Source organism: Sciurus carolinensis, chromosome 2 (genome assembly GCF_902686445.1).
Source record: "Sciurus carolinensis chromosome 2, mSciCar1.2, whole genome shotgun sequence".
Taxonomy (NCBI): Eukaryota; Metazoa; Chordata; class Mammalia; order Rodentia; family Sciuridae; genus Sciurus; species Sciurus carolinensis.
This window is the reverse complement of record NC_062214.1, coordinates 6583834-6591036: the sequence shown is the minus strand read 5'-3', so window position 1 is coordinate 6591036 and position 7203 is coordinate 6583834. Positions and strand designations below refer to the sequence as shown.

Here is a 7203-nt window from a genome sequence, read left to right as displayed (position 1 = left end):
ATGGGAAAAATAAAAAGCATGCCAGTCAAATTTCTTGGACTATGTCCTCCTTGGAAAGTAAGAGAAGTGACATTTTTGAGCATGATCTATTGGTTATGTGAAATGTTACATTTGTATTACTTAATCTTAATAATAACATGTGAAACATACTGTTTGAACCTAGTATGCATTGAATACCATCCAGATACCTAGAAATACAGCCCATTGTATAGTCATCTTCATATGAGGAAACTGAGGCACAGAGATTACATAATTTCCTCAGGTGTCCACATCTGGTGCCTGAAACATAATATGTTCAATAAACATTCAATGAATGGAAGAGGATGAGTTCACCAGACGTGGTAGTCCATGCCTATAATCCCATCAGCTTGGGAGATTGAGGTAAGAGGATGACAAATTCAAGGTCAGCCTCAGCAACTTAGCAAGACCCTGTCTCAGAATACAAAAAATAAAAAGGATTGGGGCTATGGCTCAATGGTAAAGCACCCTGGGTTCAATCCCCAGTACTAAAAACAAACAACAATAAAAAAAAGCAGACTAGTCAATCCAGGGCTATCTCTCTTTCCAAGTCAAGCTTTGTTTTCTACCCCATGTGAAAAGGGGGGAAGGGAAGAAAGTCACAGTACAAACATTCAAAAGGAAGGGAAGGATGCAGGCATCTCTCTGGGAGCAGTGGATTTCTGACGCGGCCATGCTCTACCGTCACCACGCACAGAGCCAAGCCTGACCAGAAGTCAGTGGGTCAGGAGCTGCTGGTCAGACAGTTTTGTGGGAACCGGCAAGTTCCTACCCTTCCACCTGGTCTGTAGTGGTTTCCATATGTTAGAGTGAGTAACTGCAGCAGAGATAGATGGTCAGCGGGGCTCCTTGAAACCCTTCTAATGATCCTCAGACACAGCTGCTAACCCTGCCCCTGGTTTAGAGATGTCAAAATTCTTGCAGTGTTGAACTATTTTTATTAATTATTGTACCATTCCCGCAGGCACACGGGGGCATGAGGGAAGGTGAGAGCAGCGGTCCAGAGGCCAGGAAGGGAGGTCTGACCATGGACAGCCTCTTCCTCAGCCTCACCGCCCTCAGTGTGGATTGGGAACTCTACACTATGAACTTGGTCCAATTTTCTGTGTCTTTGGTGGCAATCCTGACATCTGCATCCTGTGTTATATAGTCCTTCAAAATTAGGAAGTAGTTCTTGATGGAAAAGAAATCCAGAATTTGGGGAAATGGACAATATTCTGGTCGCCCTAAATTTGCACTGTACACAGGATGTTTTCTTTTGCCTGGAATATGGTATAGCAATTTACATGGAGTCCAAATCAGTTTCCACCTTTATTTTCCTGTTGCATACTGGAATTGTGCAATAGTAAGTATTCAGGTTTTATGTCTACATTCTCTTTTATGAGGCCTAAATGTCTTCCTTGAAATCCATAAAAATTTACAAACTAGATTGTCTTCTGCAATAACTACAGGAGACAATGAAACAAAGAAGGCTATTTCAACTATCTCCAGCCAGTAGCTGCTGCCTGGATATGTAAGCTCAGGAGCACCAGATTGCTTATAATTTTTTAAAAAACTTAACTGAAATTTTTAATACATGTTTTGAGCCACACAAAGTCTAACTACAGACAGATTCAGGTTGAGGGTCACAAGGTTTTTATCATCACAGAATGCTAAGCTGAATTCTAGCCTAGCCTCGGGCTGCCTGACGGAATGCCGTCTCCAAGTGAGAATATGGGAATGCGTTATCAGATGCAGAGCCAAAGAAACATAAATGTCTACTACTTATAATAATAATTTCCAAAAAAATGAGAAAAAAATTAACTTTGGTAACAATCAATAATGCAGAGAGATGCTGACTCCCTCAACTGGGTCCCTCCACCTAAGTGCTATCTGTCTTACAATTCACTATGGATCCTAAGAGAGACCGCAGGTCCCAAACCACGGATCCTCAAGGAGTCAGGCTGCCTGGACTCATGATGCAATTCACTGAAAATCACGCATGCCCAGTCCAGTGAGTGTATGGAAAATATATTATGGTTTTTAATTAAACTAACTTCTCCTCAGATGGACAAGTGGCTCACAAATATCCTTATGAAGATACTATAAAGTGAAGATAACTCTAAGAATAAAAACATAGAAACACAAAGAGACGTAGAAGACATGGCTCTTGTCCAACTTTTTATAATCTGCACTGTATGAAAAGATCTAACAAGTTTTTTGAAATTATTAAATGTTACTGAAATGTCTCACCTTCAAATATTAGACAGCCAGAGTGAAAGACATGTGCAAACATATACAACCAGGATATATTCTTGCATGCAGTAAGTAGTGTTGTAAGAACACCAAAACTTTATTTGGAGGCAAATAAGAGAACCTTTTAAAAATAGCAAGCCAGGTGGCTCAACCACCTTACTCACCCATCACCAGGGAAGCGGGCCCAGCATTGGCCCAGAGTGGTGGTCCATCTTCTCTCCTTGCTCCTGAACTTGTACATCACAGGGGAAGCAACCCCGAGGTCCTATTAACTGCCCCAGCTCCTCTCCCTTGACCACCAGAAGAAACTCTAAACTGAGCAGTCCTACAAGCTATGCACAGAAAAGCAGCAGAAAAAACCTCCCAGTAGACATTTGAGTAATTCCACCAAACTCAAAACACATCTGCAAAATATACCAGCTTCATCCTAGGGAGATAGCAGAACAATGAGACAATAACAAGCTCTTCAAACACTTCCAACTTAAGATTTTTTTTTCTGCACCAAACACATTCACATTTCTTTTCTTTTTTTTTAAAGCAAATGACAAAGACCCAGTTTACCAACTTTTTTAAGCCTAACTTAACATTACATATTTAAATAATTGTCAAAACTTTACTAAGTTGCCAGCATTCATGCACAACTAGAAAACATCCTTAAATTTATATTAAACCAGAAATGTATTACCATTAATGCATTAATATTTTTTATTACTAAATACTGAAACAAAACAAATTATTTCTACAGGAGACTCATCCTGGCAATGTTAGCTCACAGCAGGCTGACATTACTTGACTCACGTGTCAAACACAATGGAAAGCAGATCCATGCTGGTGTTAGAATACAATCTTGTCCTAACAATACTCAAAGTCAAGGCTCACTCTGGACTACATTTAATAAAAAAGCAAAGGGCATACAGAGATTACAACAATTTTAAAGACAAAAAAAAAAATGGTCCTATTGTGTGGTCCCAACAATTAACTCAAAAGTCTATGACAAATAAGGGTTCCGACGAGCTGTTTGTAAATACTTTAGGTAGAATTATATTGAAAGTCGAGTTCATCTGAAATCTTAAAAAAAAGTTCCTGTTAATCCTCCAATGGTGCTTGTTAAAATTTAACATTTCTGTTAAATACGGGTGTTGAATTACTTGTTATCCAAACGTAGCAGCTGCTCCTTACCATTTATCGTTAAGGACTTTAACTGGCCGTCTTCTTCAACTTCTACTCTTTCTTGACCATTCTCGACAATTCTTCTTGTAGTGATTTTTCTGCCGTTTACTCTTTTGGTAGAAGTTGTTATAGATTTGAAGTTACCCATCCCGCTGCCGCCAAATGATGTAGAAGAGAATGAAGTAAGACCACTGTGACCTAGTGACCCGAATGAAGTAAATCCTATATCAAATGAAGAAAATCTACTTCCAAATGATAGAAATCCACTGAAAGCAGAGAAAAACAAGCCTGCATCTCGATTTCCGCTTCCTTGGGGACCCCTTTGGTTCTCAAAAAAGTCTTCAAATGGGTCTTCAAAGAAGTCAAATGAAAATGGGTCTCTTCCACCAAAAAATTCTCTGGAGACATCATCTGGGTTCTGGAATGTGAAGCCATGTCAAAATGTCTCCCACCTCCACCTCCACCATTTAAGCCTTCTTTGCCATACTTGTCATAGATGTCCCATTTTTTAGCATCTGATAACACCTCATATGCCTCCGCTACTTGTTTGAATTTTCTGTCTGCTTCTTCTTTATTTTTATCTGGATTTTTATCTGGATGCCACTTTAGTGCCAGTTTCCGAAATGCCTTTTGATATCCTTGGGAGAGGCATGCCTCTGCATGCCTAGAACTTCACAGTGATCCACCACGTTTTAACAGATCCTTGGAACAAGCCCTCATGTCACAGAAGATCATCTTCCTGGGAGAGAAGGCTGGTGGTTACCCATTCCCCTACTGTTGTTTGTGCTTTATAAGCATTTTCCTCAATTCTCCAACTTAAGATTTCTAACTTTGGCAAATATATGAATATCTACACAATGGCACACTTTTCTTTATAAAAAGCACAATAAACGAGCTGCAACTCCTGAGAGACCCCGTACCTTCGAATCCTGCCTGTTAATGATTTATGCACAGTGGTTGAAGCTTCCTGCCTTTTAACCCCCACTCAGATCAGCCCGTATGCTTGTGCATTTACATCAGTGATTATTCACACTGATTCAGCTTTGACCAGGCGCTTGTTCAGTAGTGTTTCTTTTGGGGGAATCTTAACCAGAATCTTTATTGTTTTTATTGAAATAGGATTCATATACCATAAAATTCATTATTTTAAAATACGCAATTTAGTGGTTTTGTTATGTAACTGTGATCACCATATAAGTCCAGAAAAACTGCATCACCATATAAAGAAACCAAGAATCCTTCAAACGGACTCCTGTTTCCTTCTCTCCTAGATCCTGGCAGTTCCTGATTTACTTTGATCTCTATGGATTTGCCTGTTCCAGACATTTCACAAGAAGGGGCTCATTTAGCACGCCCCTTGTGTTCTGACTCCCTTCAGTTGCACAATATTTTCAAGGTCTGTCCATGCTGTGGCATGAGCCCATAATCCACTCCTGTGTTGTTATCCGAAGATACTTTACTGTGTAATTATATTCACGATGAACATTACTGGTGTTCATGCATTCCACAGTTCACATATTTTAAGCCTCACTCCTCTCCTCTGTCCTCAAGCTCATAAGAAGCCTGGGTGTGCACTCCTTTGACACCAGAGGGATGTTCAAACCATGCCCACTCTGTCTGCCAAGAACACTCACACTGGCTGAACCCCAGCCATCAGAGAACCCTAGGCCGGGAGTCTCCTGTTCTCTGAAACCTTTTCAGACCTGCTAAGAGAAGCCTGATCTGCTCACTCAGAAACCTTAATTATATAAGCGATAACTTTCCATACCCTCTTGATGACATGCGGTACTATTGACTTTGATGTCTGAAAATACTGGGGGGAGGGGGCATCTGTCCTGATTTTTGCAAGGTGACTCTGACATGGTTGTTATCTTTAGGGAGGGTCTAACAAAATGGAAGCCCTCTCACCTGCATGGTCAGTATGGTGCAAGATAATTCTCCAGCACAGGGCACCCTTTAATGGATTCTATTAATAAAGATAGTGTTTGCATTTGTTAATATCCTGACTGTATCAACATGTGGGCCATTAACTGATTTTTTGGTTTCCTTTTAATCTCTGACATAGAAGGTGTTCACTCTAGGAGGTGTGGGGAGGAAGGTAACTATTCCTGAAGGTGAGACCACCCCTTCCTTTATAGGGAGTACAGATTAGAGTGAGGGTCAGAATTTCCTCATCCTGAAGAAGAAGAAATCAATGTTTTTCAAAGTTTTGAAGTTAAATTTTAATGATGATGAGCTCTGTGGGGGCTAAAGGTAGAGAAAGTGATGGGTTTTATGTTGTAGAGATTTAGAAGTATAGAACAGAAAGTTCTGGAAAACTAGGAAAGATGGCAGGCAAGAAGAAATAAATCCCAGAGGTCACTAAGCTGAAAGGCCAAAGCTAACTGGAGGTTGTTCTCAAGAAGATGCAGAGCAAGCTAACCAATAAAGACTGCAGTGAAGGGGGCTGAGAGGGTCTCAAGACCTGTCCCTGGTGACGCTATTTGCAAGAATCGTCCAACTGGTTGACCCAGAAGCAAGGCTCACTTCATGAAAGGTGCCTCACCACTGTCCCACTGCCAAGATAGCAGTATGGTCCAAAAGGACCCCTGAATATACAAAGTGGGGCTGAGGATGAAGTCCCGGATCATCATTTAAGAGACGAGGGAGCACATTGGTGTTCCCTGAGCTAGGGAATGCAGAGCAGACATGGCTCTCTGAGCTCGCTATGAATAATTAAACCACCTTTGGCGAGGCACTGATGTTCTTAACATAGACAAAGAGAGTTAGGGAAAAATGATGGTTTTATTATAGCCTTGAGGAATAGTATGAGAAGTGTAGTTGAAGAGTAAGATGAGCAGATTTTCCAGAGGAGCCGCTGTCGTTAGCAAAGGCAGAGGGCCTGAGCATGCTGAATGGAAAGGACCATAATGAACTCAGCAGATGATAAATGTGCAAATGGAGAAGCAGAAAGAAATGCAGGTGAAAGAGGGCAGGGGTCGGGAAAACAAGAAAGGAGGTGGCTTCAGTGTTCCTGCCCAAAGGGAAAGCGAATCACTCAGTACTGGCATTTGTGTGTCTCTGTGGAACAACCACCATTATTCTTACAGGTGCTGGGCCCCTAGTATATTCCAGGGAGCAAAGCATGTGTTCACCTGCTACCTGGAAAAAGGCTGCTGCTGAAAACTGCGCAGCCTGTGGATTTTTGAGTTATTTGTTATGTTGCACAGACATTTATATCAAATCTACACTATCATACAGACAGTCTGGATTTTAACTATAAAAATAGATTTTGTTCAATTGGAAAGAAAGGCCATAAAATAAAGAAAGGTCTTTATTCTGTCATAAAGAAGAACAAAATTATGGCATTTGCAGATAAATGGGTGGAATCGGAGAATATCATGCTAAGTGAAATAAGCCAATCCCCAAAAACCAAAGGTTGAATGTTTTCCCTGATAAGTGGAGAATGATATATAATGGGGACCGGTGGGGCATAGGGAGTGAGAGAAGAATGGAGGAACTTTAGATTATGTAGAAGGAAATGAGAGGGAGTGGGGGTATGAAAAATGGTGGACTGAGACAGACATCACTACCCTATGTACATGTATGATTACACGAATGGTGTGAATCTACATCGTGTACAACCATGGAAACGAAATGATGTACCTCACTATTGTACAATGAATCAAAATGCAGTCTGTAAAAAATTTTTTAAAAAAAATTTTAATTTTAAAAATAGAAAATACATCTCTTGATTATTTTATCTCCTGACCCTGAAAACTGAAGTCAATTGCATTGATT

The 7203-nt window shown here is 40.5% G+C and overlaps 1 pseudogene; it reads right to left on the bottom strand.

The window, feature by feature from the left end:
• Positions 1–3397: 3397 nt before the first annotated feature.
• On the bottom strand, positions 3398–4115 carry LOC124975080 (dnaJ homolog subfamily B member 6-like; annotated as a pseudogene).
• Between the last annotated feature and the right edge of the window lie 3088 nt (positions 4116–7203).